The following is an 18,157-nucleotide window of genomic DNA, read 5'->3' on the forward strand; positions in this document are numbered from 1 at the left end:
ACAGATGACTTTAAATGAAAAGATCACATCCAAGGTAGATCTATGGTCTATTCAAATACGGTTTCCAAATGTACCCCAATTCTGTTGAACTCATGATCAGATACATTGTTCCACTGATAGAGACCCCCGCCTCCCACCTACCCGTCTCAAGCAATACACAAACAGTGGCACATTGAACCAGCATTGACTTCCCTTTAAATTTTTAGCCTTTTTAGAAGCAGACCTTTGAATGATACATCCTGTTTAAGACAAGATATATTGTGTAAAATGCTCTTAAAGCATCAAATTGAGATAATACATACAACTGAATGTTTACACTAGATCATATTTCTTAACTGAGAATTAACATTCTAATTTATCACAATGAATTCTGTTAAAGGAGTAACTTGCCTAAAGATCTGAGGAGTTTCAAATACGTATACATCAATATCTCTATCTATCTAATCATATACACATCAGTATATCTACACAGGTTTTTCTAAATTTATATTATCTCCCTAGAACTTATTACTATAAACAATCTGCATGGATCACAAAGACTATATAATCTCCCACAAAGCCTTGAAAATTAAAAACAAAAATAAGTATGACCCAACAACTAAGATATACACCTCATTAGACTATGATACAAGGAAATGAAATGTCAAACAAAATTTGCCAGGCCCAGGGCAGACAAAAAGAACAGGATATTAGTCTTGCACTTTTTCCCCCTGGTTTTTTCTTCTAGTATTCCTAAATAATCATCCTATTTGTTACCTACTTGAAATTATTAGTCATTATTTTAAAAGTATGAGTAAACCAAAAGCAACTATCATATTTACCCAAAAGAAGGAACCACTACTAAGAATCAAAGCCTAGTAATTCTGTTCTTAACAGACAGGTGTTGTGTGTTCTGGCATGTTATATGAAAATCATTTATGAGAAGAACAGAAAAAAAAAAATCAGAAGGTAGTTTTCACTATTGGAATAGATACATGATTAAGCAAATTTTCTTACACTGTGAAATTATCAACAGATTAAATGGCCACCATACAGGGCATCATTTCTGGATGTTGGCACTCTCTGAGATGGAAAGAAAAGGGACAGAATGAAAAATGTGGTAGTCACACAAAGAAACTAATTTGGGTCTCAGAGATCTTTTCAAATAATAGGTTAAAGGAACATTATTCGGGACTAAGCTTAGGCTTGCAACTGCCAACACTCTTAGGCCAGCAGTAAACTGGGGAAAGATGGGAAGACAAGTGAGTCCCTAAAGCAGCAGGAAGACTCTGGCTGACCATCATAAAGTATAGGTTGTTTCTGGTATCTATTACCAGGATTGACAATTCCTTCAAGAAACTCAAACATTAACTATCATCTGAAGTGCCTTAATAAATGCATACTAATAATCAAGGAGTAAAGCTGACATAAAAATATTTTCTTAAAAGAGTTATATACAAAGACCATATTTTATGATATAAACACTACTGAACTTAGGTATGAAACAGCTCTATTTTCATCTTAGCCAATAGTTATAACTTTTTAAGCCATCTCACATTTAACCTAAGCTTTTGCCAAATTTCAAACTCACCACACAAACTTATTTTTACTGTATCTATTCACATTCTCAAAGAGGTATTAAAGAGAGATGAAATGATCAAAAGCAGAGAATGGGTTATATACCAATTAGATGATAATAAGGTTAATTTTTACATATGTTAGAATATTACAATAAAAACACTATGTATCTTATGACAATCAAGAATTTCTTTGTGGAGGAAGCTAAAAAATCATTTTTGGGGAAATAATTAAGACCACCTTACACAATCCATTTCTCTTTTAAAATGAGGTATTGAATACGTTGGCTTTTAAAATTATCCCATACTACTCATGCTTAAGCATGGGGAGTGAAGTTCATTCTATTCCTAAATTTGAGAGTTCAGGTTTTAATGTAATCACTAAAAATTGCCTAATTGATAATTAGAAAAAGAACATTCTATAAATAAAAGAGAAAGAAGACCATACAATTTTAGCTGTTTCAATCTCTTCACACTAAAGGATGTCATGTTTTTACTTTCTGTCCATGCATTTTCTCTAGTAGAAGAAAAAAAGGACTGTAGGCAGGAAACAACCAAAAGGGTGGGGTAATAAGAAGCCTGATATGTGTAAAAACTGGAAAACAGTCTCAAATGGAAAGTTACACTAGAACAGAGTAAGGAAATAAAAGAAATAAACTTAACATATATCAAAAGGAACAGTGATTAAAGGTACAGGCTCTGGAGCCGGGCTACCAGCTCTTCCATTCACTAAGGTGATTGACGTTAGGCAAGTTTCAATGATCCATCTTTATCTCAAGATGTTACCTCATCTACACAACGAGGACAGTGCATATATCCTAGAGGACTGTAGAGAGAATTAAGTAAATTTAAAAATGTAAAATATTTAAAATAGTATCTGGTATACAGTACTTAATAAATGTCAGCTATTAATTGTTATATTGTCTACAGTTTAATTACCAGCAGTATTTTTAATCTTGAAAATATTAAATGAAACAATGACCTAGCTTAGTGCAACAAAATAATATTGAGAAAATGTTGACTTTAATTTAATTATTAATTTAAAAATAACTTTAGGAGTTTGGGATAACAACAACTTCGCATATTTTAGTTTCTCTATGAAAAAATAAGACATATTTGCCATCAGATTATCTGTTAGAAATTAATAAAGCAAAATTTTAAAAAACTCTAATAAATATCATTTGCTCTCTCATCCAATGCTTTAAAAATAAAACAGCAAATCACCTGCATCAGTTACTATTCCTATAAATGACAATTGTTTTAAAATACACCTACCACATAAGCTTATAATTTATAGTTGCTTTCATTTTTCAAAAATCCACAGATGAAGCAATTTAAGTCTAAAACGATCTCAGAGTAGTAGCTAGCTGATTTAGCAAAGGCAATCAAAACTTGCTGTGTTGGGCTGCCCCCTACAGGCCTCAATTCATCAATTTCTTTTAAAAGGTGTGTAAGTAAAGAATATCATCTGAGTTTTAACATTAAGAATATTAATACCAGGGGCGCCTGGGTGGCTCAGTCGGTTAAATGTCGTTTGGGCTCAGGTCGTGATCTCGTGGTTCGTGGGTTCGAGCCCCATGTTGGGCTCTGTGCTGACAGCTCAGAGCCTGGATCCTGTTTCAGATTCTGTGTGTGTGTGTGTGTGTGTGTGTGTCTCTTTCTTTCCCCAACCCCCCCAATAAACAAACATAAAAGAAAGAATATTAATACTAACCAAAGTATTATGTCCTCATTCATTCATTCTAGCAGGAAATAGTCTCTGAGAAACATCTATAAAGATACGGTGAAAAACCAAACAATTCCTTGTCCTTCAAGAATTCGTAGGTTACTGCTTGCAGTTAAACTACACAGACTTCAACAGAACCACAGTGAAATACTACAAAATGGCTTAAGAAGTATCTATGCTAGGGGCGCCTGGGTGGCTCAGTTGGTTAAGCATCTGACTTCGGCTCAGGTCATGATTCGCGGTTTGTGACTTCGAGCCCCGCGTCGGGCGCTGTGCTAACAGTTCGGAGTCTGGAATGTGCTTCGAATTCTGTGTGTCCTCCTCTCTCTGCCCCTCCCATGCTCATGCTCTGTCCCTGTCTCTCAATAATAAATAAACGTTAAAAAAATTAAAAAAAAAAAAGAAGTATCTATGCTATATCACAATGCTGTGTATAGAAAAAGAACTAGGTTGGAAATCAAATACTCAAGTTCTACTCCTGTCTCTGCCATCAAATATCCAGTTGAACTTTGGGGAAGAGTTTTGTGCAAGTTGTTTCTAAAATTAGAGGTTTTAATTAAGGCTCCCTTCAGCTCTAATATTCTATAATTGTATCTGTCATAATAAGAGGTAGAAGGAAAACATTTTTAGAAGGAAATGTTTTAAAATAAAACTCAGAGAAAGAAGAAATAATTTTTATATGGTACGAAGGGTTGAAGCCTATATGGAGAAATAAAGAAAGATTTCTTGGGGGAGATGACATTTGAATTGAGTTTAGAAGCATTCTGGGAGTAAGGGCTATTCCCAGGACAAGTGAACAGTGTAAGAAAATAAAACATCAAGCATGTTTTGAGGAACATGTGATACTATTTGATTAGAGTCTAGCTGTGTTTTACGAAAATCAAAGTAACAGGAACTAGAAGTTAGTGAAAATGGTCAGAAGGGGATAAACGCAAATGCTTCTAGTACATTACAATGTACAGTTCTAAGAAATGGATCAAAAGTGATTCCAAGGTATTGGTCTAGGAACTTGAATGAAAGTGGTAAAGAAATAGGGAACTGAAACAAAAAAAGAGGGTATATGAGTGTTTGGTAGTGATGAGAAATAGATTTTGGGAGCCAGATAAAGCCTCACAGAGAAGACTATGCTAAGACCAGAAATACATTAATAAATGGAATGAGCTATTTGTCCAATATGTCCTACCAATCATAAAAATAAGAGAACATAGGAGGCATAGCAAACCATCATTGTTGCTGATAAAATAACTCAGAACAGAACTAATGACCTATATCAATAACATCTACTACTAATAACAGCAAATAATCTGTAAATTATTTATTATGTATCAAGCACAATACTGTATTTAAAATATTACATTTAATATTCACATCGGCTTATAAGAGATTATCCTTATTTTACAGATGATAAAATTGAGGTCCAGAGATGTGAGATGAATGCCCCAAATCACACACACATACAAACTTAGTAAAGTTGCCTAAATGAAAACTTTTCCATCTTAACCACTTGCTATATCAATGAATGCTACAGATTTGATTCTTTCAAATTTTTCAAAGTTATGTATCAGAGAACTATGTGGGAAAAACTTTCCAAAAAAATCAAGAATGTACAACTTTACAAAAAGTAATCTTCCATAATAATTTACAGCAATATTCATGCTCTCAAACCATATACTGGGTTAAAATCTTTGTATTTAGAGGGGCACCTGGGTGGCTCAGTCAGTTAGGCATCCGACTTCGGCTCAGGTCATGATCTCACGGTCTGTGAGTTCGAGCCCCGCGTCAGGCTCTGTGCTGACAGCTCAGAACCTGGAGCCTGTTTCAGATTCTGTGTCTCCCTCTCTCTCTGACCCTCCCCCGTTCATGCTGTCTCTCCCTGTCTCAAAAATAAACATTAAAAAATTAAAAAAAAAAATCTTTGTATTTAGAAATAATTACAAAGAACAGATCTCCTTAAAAAAAAAAAAAAAAAAAAAAACCTCAGAAAACTCTTCAGCCTTTTCTTTCTCCAAATTTCTACAAAATCCACCTATCTAAATTTGAAGGTTAAGAATCATTATGAAATGGTGATGTCCTCAATGGTGGAATAAGAATTTCAAATACTGTTTTCTCCATAAAAGTAATAAGAACACTGGCAAAACCTGTAAAAAAAAAAATCTATAGAACAGATCTATAACAAATAAGAGAAGGAATTAGTAATTTTAAAATATGCCCACAAAGAACACCCAGGACCATATGGCTTCACAGGAGAATTTCACCAATTATTTAAAGATTTAACACCAATCCTTCATTTTTGTCATTTCTATTTTGACACTGTATTGGGAATTCTAGCCAGGGAAATTAGGCAAGAAAAATAAATAAAAGCATTCAAATAGGAAAGGAAGAAGTAAAACTATCTTTTTTTTGTAGTGACATGATTTTCTATGAAGAAAATTCTAAGGAACCAGAAAAAAACTAATACAGGTAATAAACAAGTTCAATGAGGCTGCAGAAAATAAAGTCAATAAACAAAAATCAATATTCTTTATATATATTAACAATGAATAATCTAAAAATGATAAAAACAACTGAATCAAAAAAATACACAGGAATAAACAAATTGAACAAAAGAAGTAGGAGACTTGTATACCGTCAACTACAAACCTTGTTGAGACAAGCTGAAGACCTAAATAAACGGAAGGAGATCCTGTGTTTAAGGACTGAAAGACTTAAGATTGTTTGTTAAGATAGCAATACTACACAATTTGATCTACATATCCAATACAATTCCTATCAAAATCCTAGATGCCTTTTTTTTTGCAGAAAATGATGAGCTGATCCTAGAATACATATGGAAATGTAAAAGATCCAGGATAGCCAAAATAATCTTGAAAAAATGAACAAAGATAGAGGACTCCTATTTCTCAATTTCAAAACTTACTACAAAACTACAGAGTTCAAGACAGTGTGGTAGTGGTAGAGGTTGGACATATAACCAGGGCAACAGAACAGAATCTAGATATAAAAACCATACATTTGTGGACAATTCATTTCCAACAAGAGTGCCAAGACAATCCAGTGAGAGGAAGAGAATTCTTTTCAACAAATCACACTGAAGACCTGGAACATCCACGTACAAAAGAATGCAGGTGAGCCTCCCACCCTGTACTACGCACCCAAATTAATTCAAAATGGATCAAAGACCTAGCTGAAGGAACCAAAACTGTAACAGTTTAGAAGAAAACAGAGAAAGAAATCTTCATCACCCTATATTTAGGCAATGGTTTCTTAGATACGACAACATAAAAGCATAAGTAACCAAAGAAAAAATGAACTGGACTTCATCAAAACGAAAACTTTCTGTGTTTCAGGGATACTGCCAAGAAAGTAAAAAGACATCCACAGAATAAAAGAAAAAATCTATAAAGCATGCATCTAGTTAAGGTCTAGTATCGAGAATATAAAAAGGACTCTTATAAATCAACAATGAAAAGACAATCTAATTTAAAAATGAGGCAAGGATTTAAAGAAACATTTCTCTGAAGAAGATATACAAATGGCCAGTAAGCACAAGAAAAGATGCTCAATAAGACACTACTCGTTAGGGAAACGCAAATAAAAATCGTAAGGAAATAGCCCTTCATATCTACTTGGGATGACTGTGATCAAAGAGATGAACAATAACAAGAGGTGCAGTGACATGAAGAAGTTGAAAACCTCACACAATGTTGACAGAAATGTAAAATGGTACAGCCAATTTGGAAAACAGTTTGGCAATCCTTAAAGGGTTAAACAGAGTTACCACTTATTCCTCTCCTAAGTATATACTCAGGAACTAACTGCAAATATGTCCACCCAAAAACCTATGCACAAATGTTCATGGGAACATTATTCATAATAGTCCAAAAGTAGGAACTACCCAAATGTTCATCACCTGATTGAATGGATAAACAAAATATGGTATACCACTACAGTGAAATGTTATTCAGTCATAAAAAAGAATAAGGTACATACTATAAGATGGTTGGACCCTGAAAGTATTAAGCCTGTGAAAAAAGAACACATTAAGTGATTCTACTTATATGTCCATAATAGCATTGCTAATGGGTATAGGGTTTCTTTTTGAGGTGATGAAAATATTCTGAAAACAGACAGTGGTGATGGTTGTGAAAATGAATGATAGGTCTTCAACTTCCAAGTTATTTGTTATTTTATAACTGTTATCTTCACTTGGATCAGAAGTTATTTTAATGTTTATTTTGAGAGTGAGGGAGTGATCACAAGCAGGGGAGGGGCAAGAGAGAGAGGGGAAGACACACACACACACACACACACACACACAGAGAGAGAGAGAGAGAGAGAGAGAGAGAGAGAGAGAGAGAGATAGAGAGAGAGAGAGAGAAAGAGAAAGAGAATACCATGTAGGCCCCATGCTGTGAGCATGGAACCCAATGCTGGGCTTGATCTCATAACCCTGGGAGATCATGACCTGAGCCAAAATCAAGAGTCAACAGACTGAGCCACTCAGGTGCTCCCAAAAGTTATTTTTAAGAACTGAGCATCCATTCTGTACTTTGTCTTTCTTTACCTACAACATACAGATCCTATTTTTTAAGCACAGATATTTCAACATATATCTTAGCATGCTACTGCCACAGCTAGGATATGAATTAAGTATTAGACACTTTCCCCAAGGAATACTGTTATATAATTCTTTATATGAAAAATAACATATTAGCAACTATACATGAAGGGTATTCTGGGAGTGAGGAAGCTTAGTGTACTTCCCCTTTTCGCCTCTACTCCCAGCTCTGACTCCCACCCAATACCACAGCTCTCCTGGGCTAAAGCAGCTACTGGGGTGAGTAGCCAGGCAGGGACTACATGGAGGGAACTATAAACCTCTGCAGTGTTCTCTCTGGGTGGACAAGAGACTATGGAGCAGTAAGCATAAAGACTCCAAAAGCTAAGGAAAAGCTGATTAAAAGGTTGGATCCTTTTTACTCTTGAGGCAGGGAAAGAAAGAGATGACCAGGCAGAGATTTCTACCAAAAGCTCTATCAGAAACTGATACCTTGAATATTGACAGAATATCTGGGATATGAAATATAAATGTTAAACAGTATCCTTGAAAAGGCAGGCAGAACCTGCAATGGAAAATCTAGTAACAGCCTAAAAGTGAAGATACTAAACTCTTCTGGCAAAAGCCAGGCATTAAGAAACCCAGAAGTTAAAGTGGTATAAAGGTCTCTGTATAGTAGAAGACTGGAGGAATACAGGGAAGAGAAATTCTAAAGGTTTCATCTTATGGAAAGGAAAAGCAGTGAGAGTGTCACAGTGAGGAAAATGGGTAGGATCTTATAATAATATGATTATGATCTTCAGGAAAGAGAAGGTCAACATTAACAGAAGTACCAAATTAAAAAGGACAAAAAGGGAAAAAAGCAGTAACTTAATTAGTCAATAATTTAGCATCCATTTCTAATTTTAAAATCCAGCAGGAAATTAGTTTAATTTGATAAAGGCTATGTATCATTCTAAATGATGAAATATTAAAACCATACCAATGAATACCAGAAACCAAACAGAAATGTCTGCTAGGATCATTACTGTTCAATAGTATCTTGGCAATGTAATAATAGCAATGCAATAAAGCAAGAAAAAGAAATGGTCAATAAAAAAATTGGTGGGAAGGTGTTTTTGTTTTTGCTTTTTTTTAGCCAGTGTAAAAAATATGTAGAAATGGAAATGAAATAAAGAAAAACAATACCTACAAAACACCTGTAAAAATATGTAGAAATGGAAATGGAATAAAAATAACACCTATAAAACACCTAAAATAAAAGAAGAAGAAAGGTACAGGGAGGGCTTATTTGAAGAAAATTTTAAAATCTACAGAGAACATAAAATCTGAATAATAAGAGAGATGTATTATGTTCCTATCTGGGAAGACCTAATAACATGAAGAGGTGAATCCTACCAAAATTAAAAATACAAATTTAATGTATTTCCACTTTCAACCATACAAGATGCTATGGGAAGTTGATAAAATTATTATAAAAGGCATGTAAACAACTTAATGACAGGGTGCCTAAGTGGCTCAGTGGGTTAAGCATCCGACTCTTGGTTTCAGCTCAGGTCATGATCTCATGGCTTTGTGGGTGGATCTCACGGCTTTAATGGATGCAGGCTGGCAGCACAGGGCCTGCTTGGGATTCTTTTTCTCTCCCTCTCTCTCTGCCCCTCCCCGACTTGTGCTATCTCTGTCTCAAATAAATAAATAAACTTAAAAAAAAAAAAAAAAAAGAGGTAATGACAGAGAATAAACATGGAAAGTATTTAAAAAAAAAAAAAAAGGTAAGGGATGAATTTCCCCAGTAGGTATCAGAAAACTAAATAAAATCAAATAAAAATAATGCCAGCTTAAGAATAGACAAATATACCAATGGAACAAAACAGGGAACCCAAAAATAGATCCCAGTAGTCAAAATACTTTAATATAAAGCAGAGGTGGCATTTTTATCCAGTAGAAAAGGATAGTTTATATCACTATTGCCTGTAAGTCAAATTGTGCCCTTCACCTGTTTCTGTAAATAAAGTTTTACTGGAACACAGTCATGTCCATCATCTGTAAATTGTGGCTACTTTCTAGCTACAGAGTTATACAGGTGCAACAGAGACCATCTGGCCTGCAAAGCCAAAAATATTTACTATCTGGCTTCAAGAAAGAAGTTTACCAAACATTATTTAATAAATGATCTTATCAATAAGTCAGCAGCTAGAAGTAGGGTGGTGGGAAAGCTGTACTTCTCTAAATCTATCTTATAAGAAAAGCTAGGTCAGAAAACAATGTATAACCTGCAGGTGTATACATACATACATATATATGTACACACACACATATATGTGTGTACATATATGTATACATACATATATGTATGTATATGTGTGTATATATGTATACATATGTGTGTGTGTGTGTGTGTGTACACACACACACACACATATTCTGGCTATATTTCATCTAAACATAATATCAAACACAAACAAAAACCAAAAAACAAAGTAGTAAGTGCTGGTGGAGATGTAGAGAAATTGGAACCTTTGTGCACTACTGGTAGGAATGTAAAATGGTGCAGCTACTACGGAAGACAGTATGGCAGCTCCTTAAAAATTTAAAAATAGAATTAACAATATGATTCAGCAATTCTACTTCTGGGTATATACCCAAAAGAAAAGAAAGTAGAGTCTCAAAAAGATATCCGTACACCTACTGTGATGGTAAATTTTCTGTGTCAACTTGGTTGGGCTGTGATGCCCAGATATTTGGTCAAATATTATTCTGGATATTTCTGTGGAGGTGTTTTTTAGAGGAGATTAACATTTAAATTGGTGGACTCTGAGTAAAACAGAGTATCCCCCAAAATGTGGGTCAGTGTCACCCAATCAGTTGAAGGCCTTAATAAAACAAAGACTGACCTCCTTTGAGCAAGAAGGAATTCTGCCAGAAGATTGCCACTGGACTCAAACTGTACTTTTCCCTAAGTCTCGAGCTTGCCTTGCCACCCTATTCCATCAAATTTTGGGTTCACCAACCTCGCCAGTCACGTGAAGCAATTCTTTAAAATAAATTTCTTTCTCTCTCCCCCCATCCAGTTGGGTCTGTTTCTCTGGGAAACCCTAACATACCCGTATTCATAGCAGTATTATTCACAACAGCCAAAAGGTGGAGGCAACTCTAGTGTCCATGAATGGATACATAAAACATGGTGTATACATGCAGGCTACAGCATGAACGAACATTGAGGACAATATGCTAAGTAATATAAGCAAGTCACACACACACAAAATACTTTATGACTTCACTTATATGAGGTACCTAGAGTAATCAAATTCATAGTTGGTGTTTAATGGGTACGGAGTTTCAGTTTTGCAACATGAAAGTGTTTTAGAGACCGTATTTAACACTACTGAAGTATATACTTAAAAATAGTTAAGACAGTAAATTTTGCATGTATTTTGCTACAATCAAAAGGTTTGTTTGTTTGTTTTTAATTTTAAGGAAAGGTACTGAAAATAACTCAAAAAAAAAAAAACTAAGTAACATATGTTCAACTGCAGAACAGAGAACACATTCTATCCTGTTAAAGATATTAAATATCTTTACACAGTTCAAAATGTATTACAAATTACTCAGTGTTTCTTTTTGAAATGAAAAACAAAATTACTATTCACTTTACCACATAGCAAGTCCCTGTTCTTTTTCTCTGGCCTTTTCTGCTGCATGTTATTGCAAGGTATCAACTAAAATGGGAAACAACAAAAGAACAGAATTGCAATTTCTCACTCAAACTGCCATAACCCCAGAGAAGGAATCTTAATAAACACCACCATAATTTGCCACACATTTCTGCTGTTCTGACTTTTCAAAATTCATAAATCAGCATTTCCGAAAGCAAACAGAATGTAAAATTTTGACTCCTTCTTCAGTCCAGGAATTGCCAAGTTAAACTCTGACATCATTTAACTGATGAACAACTGCCAAAAAACAACTAAGAATCATTAATTAACCTCAATTAGAAAATAAGCATCGTTTATCAGCTTCATGTTTTTGTTTAAAACTAAAAATAACAGTTATGTTGCTCCTAAGAGGATTCTCTGAATTTATTTATAACTTCTATAAATAAGTTTATTTATAACTTCTATAAAGAACAAAGTAGGTGATTAGGTAAGCTTTATTGAATAAATTTGGATATTCAGATAATATGGATATTACTAAAATTCTTCAGAAAATAAAAAGAAAATTCCATAATATAGTCTAACCCTTACATTTGCAGCCTTATTTTCCAACTCTGTGTTCAACACCTAAAAGGTCCTCTCTGCCTACAAAGCTCTTGTCATCACTCTTTGCCTTCCTTAATTCCACCCACCTGTTGATTCTCCAAGAGCTACAACACTGCATCAACAAAGCCTTCTCTGCCCTCCCAAACTAGATCAAACTCTCCCTAGAGGATTGAGGCTTTTGTTGTATACCTACCTCTGCTTCCCAGCACCAATGATAGTGGTGATTTTACATTTGTTTGTATACTTACCTGATTACCTTCCACCTTTAAACTACAAGCTCTGTGAAGGGTGATGCAGGATATTAACCAACATTTGTATCCCCCATGCGTAGCACAGGGCATGACATGCAAATATCTGTGAGTCCATGAACTTGAATGAATGAACGAATAACTGAATAAAATAAACTTTTCTTATGCAAAGTATTTTGGCAGGATAACATTTATGAATCCATTGCTTCTTGAAAAACACAACAAAACATGTCTAATTTCACTCTACAACCGAAATACCAACGCCTAAGGACTTCACCGACACTTTACAAGTCTTTTTAACAGATATCCCCATTAATCACCATCTGTTTACGTGTGCTATTCTAAATGACATTTAGGTTACATTTCTGAAACACTTTCTGCCTTCAACCTCATCTCTAGAATACCAGCTAATACAAAGCACCTGGATTTCAGGAACACAGACCTGAAACTCACACACCAAACTAAACTGTTATGTAAATGACAGAAATGACACATGTTGGTCTATAATGGCTCTCTAGACTACTTTTGTACCTATTTTACTTGTACCGCTAAAAGTCTGTCGCTAGATTGTAGTCATTTTGAGCCCATGACAATCAAACTACAGATGAAAAACAACGGAGTTTTCCTAACAGTCTGGACAAAAGCCAGCCTTTACAGAGTATCACCAGTTAGAAGACTTCTAGGTTTCTATCAATTTATTTAGTTGAGGTGGACTTTATGTGATAATTCTATCCTGAAAATTCTGTAAACCTCATTTTATACGTAAAATTATACTTTTTAAGTCTCACCTAGGTCTGATTTTGGCTCTTCCGTGTTTCATTTGTGTACCCCTGAGCAAGCGACTGAAAACCCCTGGGCTTCAGCTTCCTCATGTAAAATCAGATGATGATACCTACATCATATGGTGGTTCTGAGGCTTCAAAAGATGAAGTGAGTATGATTTAAGCATGCTCAGTGCCCCTTCCTTTTCACACCCCTTGCTACAGAGGAATTTTATTATTTTCTGCAAAGGAAAATATTTTAGTAAAAATGAGGTCTTTCATTTATCTTAATAAACCTAGAGTTTCAGATACTGCTTAAACTTATTACTAATTTAAGTTCTCAGTACAGAGATTTATATCTACTATGAAAGAAATGAAAGACTCAGACTAATCAAAATATGCATAAGTAAAAGCTACACTTAATGGAATATCCTACCCATATGAACTAATATCAGCTGTAAAGGAGTCCGCAACAGATACCTGTATTCCCCTTGAGACTGTTCAATTAGGAAAACAGGAAGCAGAACCCATCTTCCTTTGGTCAAGGCATGAATGAGGATTCAAACATATAAAGAAATGGGAAAAGTGAGGAATTGCAAAACTAAGAATGGGCAAAAACTAAGACTCCTAAATTTTTATATTCACTTACATACCTTACTCCTAAAATTTTACTCAAATTCAAATAAGAACCCAGCTGGAAAGGGGTAAGACCAACAGGAAAGTCAGCTCCTCCTATCTGAGGAGAAACTGCCAACTTGTTGGCACAGGAAAGATCAGGCAGCAAGCTCTTTCCTAACAAAGTCCCCACCTGGCAACCACGTTTCGTCAAGCAAATTTCAAGAATTCTCGAGCTTCCCACTTTCAATCTAATTATAGAACTTTATAAAATCATTTTCTCTTTCACACACACATTCTCTCTTTCTCTTCCCTCCTCCTCGCATTCTCTCTAAATCCTTCTCTAAATCCTTCTGTGTTGTGACACCACAACAAAAGGTATGAATACATCTGACAATTTTTCCCAGAACATAACATACACACGGAAAGGCACACCTCCCGCTCTGTACATCTGCACCATTATTCTAACAGTAATAACCCCACAATAAATGATGATTATATAACATACTTTCCCTATCAGAGCGTCAAGTACTCACAGCATAAAAACTACAGTAAAGTATACAAGCCAGAACCTACCTATCCAAGTAACTGCTAAAAGGTATAAATCTCAAAATAGTTTTGAAACTCCTCTTTTGAGAATGCCTTTAGAGTTTGTGGTATATTTTATTTAACTAAATGCCACAAGTAAGATAATTTGCTAGGGTCTGGGAATGCATTATGGTACGTTACTATGGAGCTCGTGGTACAACAGAATAACCCAAAATCAACTACTAACGACAGATGGAATGATTTAATGAATGAACAAATATTCACAAATGCCTACTACATGCCAGGCACTTTTCTAAGACCCTGGGCACACAGCATGAACAAAACAACTGCCCTGCCTTCATGAAAAAGATAAACCACTTAGAGAGTATAAATTTCATTTTTAGAAGTGATTAAAAGTCATACAGTACCATAAAGGACTTCAGTCAAAGCAATCCCATAAAGGAAAGGACTATGTTTGCTGTAAAAATGATAAATTTGCTCTGAAGTGAGGAGTTTAAAATGTTTTAAAAAATAAGAGTGTCACTGACAGAATTATATAAACCTGTAATATGGCTTCTTTGGAGAAAAACTTTAACCAGATATATAAATTAATTCAGTCATGCCCCTTTCATTTTATGGATGAGGAAACAAAGGCCCACCAAGGTCAGTGTCAGACCTCCCAGAATCCTGGAGGCCCTGCCTTCTAGTTCAGTGCTCTTTCTGGAAACACAACTTTATTTTTTAAAGAAAAGTACTTAGTTTAGCCTTTATGTCTCAAATCTTTTCGAACCTTCTGAGCTCAGTGAGGTTTACATGTAAGTCAAATTGTCAGACTATGAAACCGAAGCAGAAAGAGGCCAAAATAATTCTCTACTAAGTGAATAAAGCAAAACTGTGATCTTGATCTATCGTACACAGCTGTTTTAACCCTTCCAAAGCTTCTAGCTCTTTTCCACTGTTATACATTTAAATCCAAAGAAAACAGCTAGCTATTTCAGTTTGGGATTATTTAACTTTTTAAAAAGTCTATTTTTCAGCTTTAAAATTATATGACCTTTGGTGCTTTTTAACACCCTATTAATTTAACACCTTAAATTAAGTAATTATAAAGCACTCACAGTATCTGAAAGACTGTGCTAAATCCTACTACACAGATTTTTTTTATCCAATCTTGCCTTCAAAGATAACACTAACATTTTGAGGGTAGTAGTGTATCCAGAATGCTAGCTAGATCAAGAACTATCTAACTTGGGCAAAGCACCTGAATCTGTCTTGGCATAGATAGAAAGGCAAGTTTCAGACTGTCAAGTCCCAGGAGGAAAGGAGTCAAACCACCTGACCCAGTCCCATTTGTCCCCTCCCAAGCTTGGCCCTGGGCTGCTGCTTAAAAACCACTTTTGAGGGTGGCCTGGCTGTCTCAGTCAGCAGAGCATATGACTCCTGATCTCAAGGTCGTGAGTTCAAACCCCACATTGGGTGTAGGGCTTACTTAAACTTTTTTTTTTAAGTTTTGAAATCCACTCAGAAAACTTAAGGATTACTCTGTTACTGTTTTTAAAATGTACGTTAACCACCAATATCCATGAAGAAGTAAAGCAGACTCCTTCTATGAGATTATGGACTACATGAATCCTACTCACTAAAAGTATTATACTTAGAGTCCATAAAATCTGGCTCCATTTTGGCTTTTCTCTATGGAAGAGCTAAAGCATATCACTCGTAAATCTAGCTCTGCAGAAGTTTCTCTTATAGAATGCCTAGGTGGTCAGTACAGAGTCATCTAACGTGAGACATTTCTTCTCTCAACATAGCTAGGCTTCCTGCCATCTTTCTTTCTCACATCATTTTATGCAACTATAGGACCTCTTCTACTTGCCCACTGTCAAACAGAACAGTGTCCAAAACTGCTACCAGCCCTCTTTTCAGCAGGTGGCTTTATTCCTTGCAACACAGAAAAGACTGAGGCTTTCCCATGTGAGCAGCAATAATTTTTCTCGTTCTTTTCCTTTGCAGTTCTCTGTAAACCTCTCCTCTGCCAGGTTAACCTTTACTGTGAATACCAATCCCCAAATGCTTTGCTCCACACTTACTTTCCTTCTTATTTGATAAAAACATTCTTCAGCCTAAAGACCTAAAAATCTTTTCAGTCCTAGCCTTCCCATTACTTTATCCAAGTCTTTATTATACTGTGGATGATCTGTGACTTATAATTCATTGTCTTTAGCTACTGCTGAATAACACTTTAGGAAGCAGCTTTATGAAAACTACTATATTTTTACTGTGGGGAAGTTATAAAAAAACATTGCCCTACTCCTTATAAATGAAGCCACATGAGAAATTTCTTTCCTATATAATGCCCAAGAAAGTTTAGCTTTCCCTAATGACCTAGTAAGTTTTCATTTTATGTATGATGGAGAAAAAAATGTTATCACATTTCTTTCCCCTTGTTTTGGATACAAGGACACTCAGGGTCAAATCTGCAGGTCAATTTTAATAAACTTGAGTATCTCACTCAGTCAAAGCTTATATAATCTCACGCTGAGTTTCTATTTTTTATTTTCAGTGATTTTGATTTTAAATTCTTTTCTATTCTGTGATTATAAATTCTTGTACATTCCCTCATTTTTTTTTTTATGATGCATGGCTCTGACTTCAAATTCTTTTTTGTTTTGATTATATATTTGTATAAATTGCTTCGGATTCTTCACAATTCTGGATTATGCATAAATAAATAAACTATGGTATTTCCAAACCCACTGTATAATATCTGTGCTTGACAAAAACTTGTGGAATTTAAAAAAAGAAAGCAGAGATGTGTGGCTAACTAGATCATCTGGTCTTATTCCAACAGGAATTTTTCCCATTTTATTTCTATTGTACATATTACGAATCCATGATCTAAAAATAGCCTATCTGCCATTATGTTAATGAAATCAATGAAAAGAAACCTTATTTAAATTATTTCATTCTTTGAGTGTAGTGGGCTTTTACTTGCTTTCAATTAGATAATTTGTTTTCCTCTTTAATACAGTTATGTGATTGATGGCTCTTTAAATATTTAAAAAATACTACAGAAGTAACTACGAGTAAAGACTGTGGGATACTGAAAATGGCTACCAAGGGGAAGTTATGACATAATCTCTCTGAGTTTGAATGGAAATCTTGCTAGATTAGAGTTCATGTCTATGATATTATGTTCCAATTCCTATCCCCAACGACTTCTTTGTGATAGTAGGTAACTCACTTTCTGGAATACCATTCACTCAACAAATATTCACAAAGTATTTGCTATATGTAAAGCACTTACAAGTTTTAAAGTACTCTACAGAAAAGGAGTTTCTTTACCTAAGAAATTGTGCTACAAGGAAAGCCTACTATCTATTTTGTTGTACAACACTAAATAAAGCCTCACTGTTAAAACAAATAGGTCGATTCTCTTTATTTGTGGTAGCTACATTTTATAAAAATCACTGCAAACGCTAAATCAGCAAATATTTGAACCACTGTCCCTTGGGGAAATACAGGGTTGGGATACTGTGAGCCTCTGGTCACAACACGTTCTTCAACTGATCAACACATAACCTTGTTTTATGTGTGTTTCTGTTTAAAGATGACACTTTAGCACTGCTCTTGGGAGCAATTTTAAACAAACCACCAAAAAAAGCACAAAAGCATGAAAAACATAAACTGGGAAAAGAACAGAAATAAGAAGGTATGGCATTGCTGAAAATGTGCATGCTGGGCAAACCAAATTTTTTGAAGTTCCACACATGTCCATGAGCGCACTGCTGAGTACTGACTCTGGTCACAGATAAATTTTAGAAAGCAAGCAAATATTGCAAATAATGAGGATCAACTGTATATGAACCAAATATCAGCGTGGTTTCTGCTGTGATTGTCACC

At 35.0% G+C, this 18,157-nt stretch overlaps 1 protein-coding gene across 2 annotated transcripts in view; it reads right to left on the minus strand.

Annotated features, from left to right (window-relative positions):
- The window catches only part of ATG5 (autophagy related 5), a 128,893-nt gene that overhangs the window by 35,039 nt on the left and 75,697 nt on the right, over positions 1-18,157 (minus strand). The window lies entirely within an intron of this gene.

Source organism: Panthera uncia, assembly GCF_023721935.1.
Source record: "Panthera uncia isolate 11264 chromosome B2 unlocalized genomic scaffold, Puncia_PCG_1.0 HiC_scaffold_24, whole genome shotgun sequence".
NCBI lineage: Eukaryota > Metazoa > Chordata > Mammalia > Carnivora > Felidae > Panthera > Panthera uncia.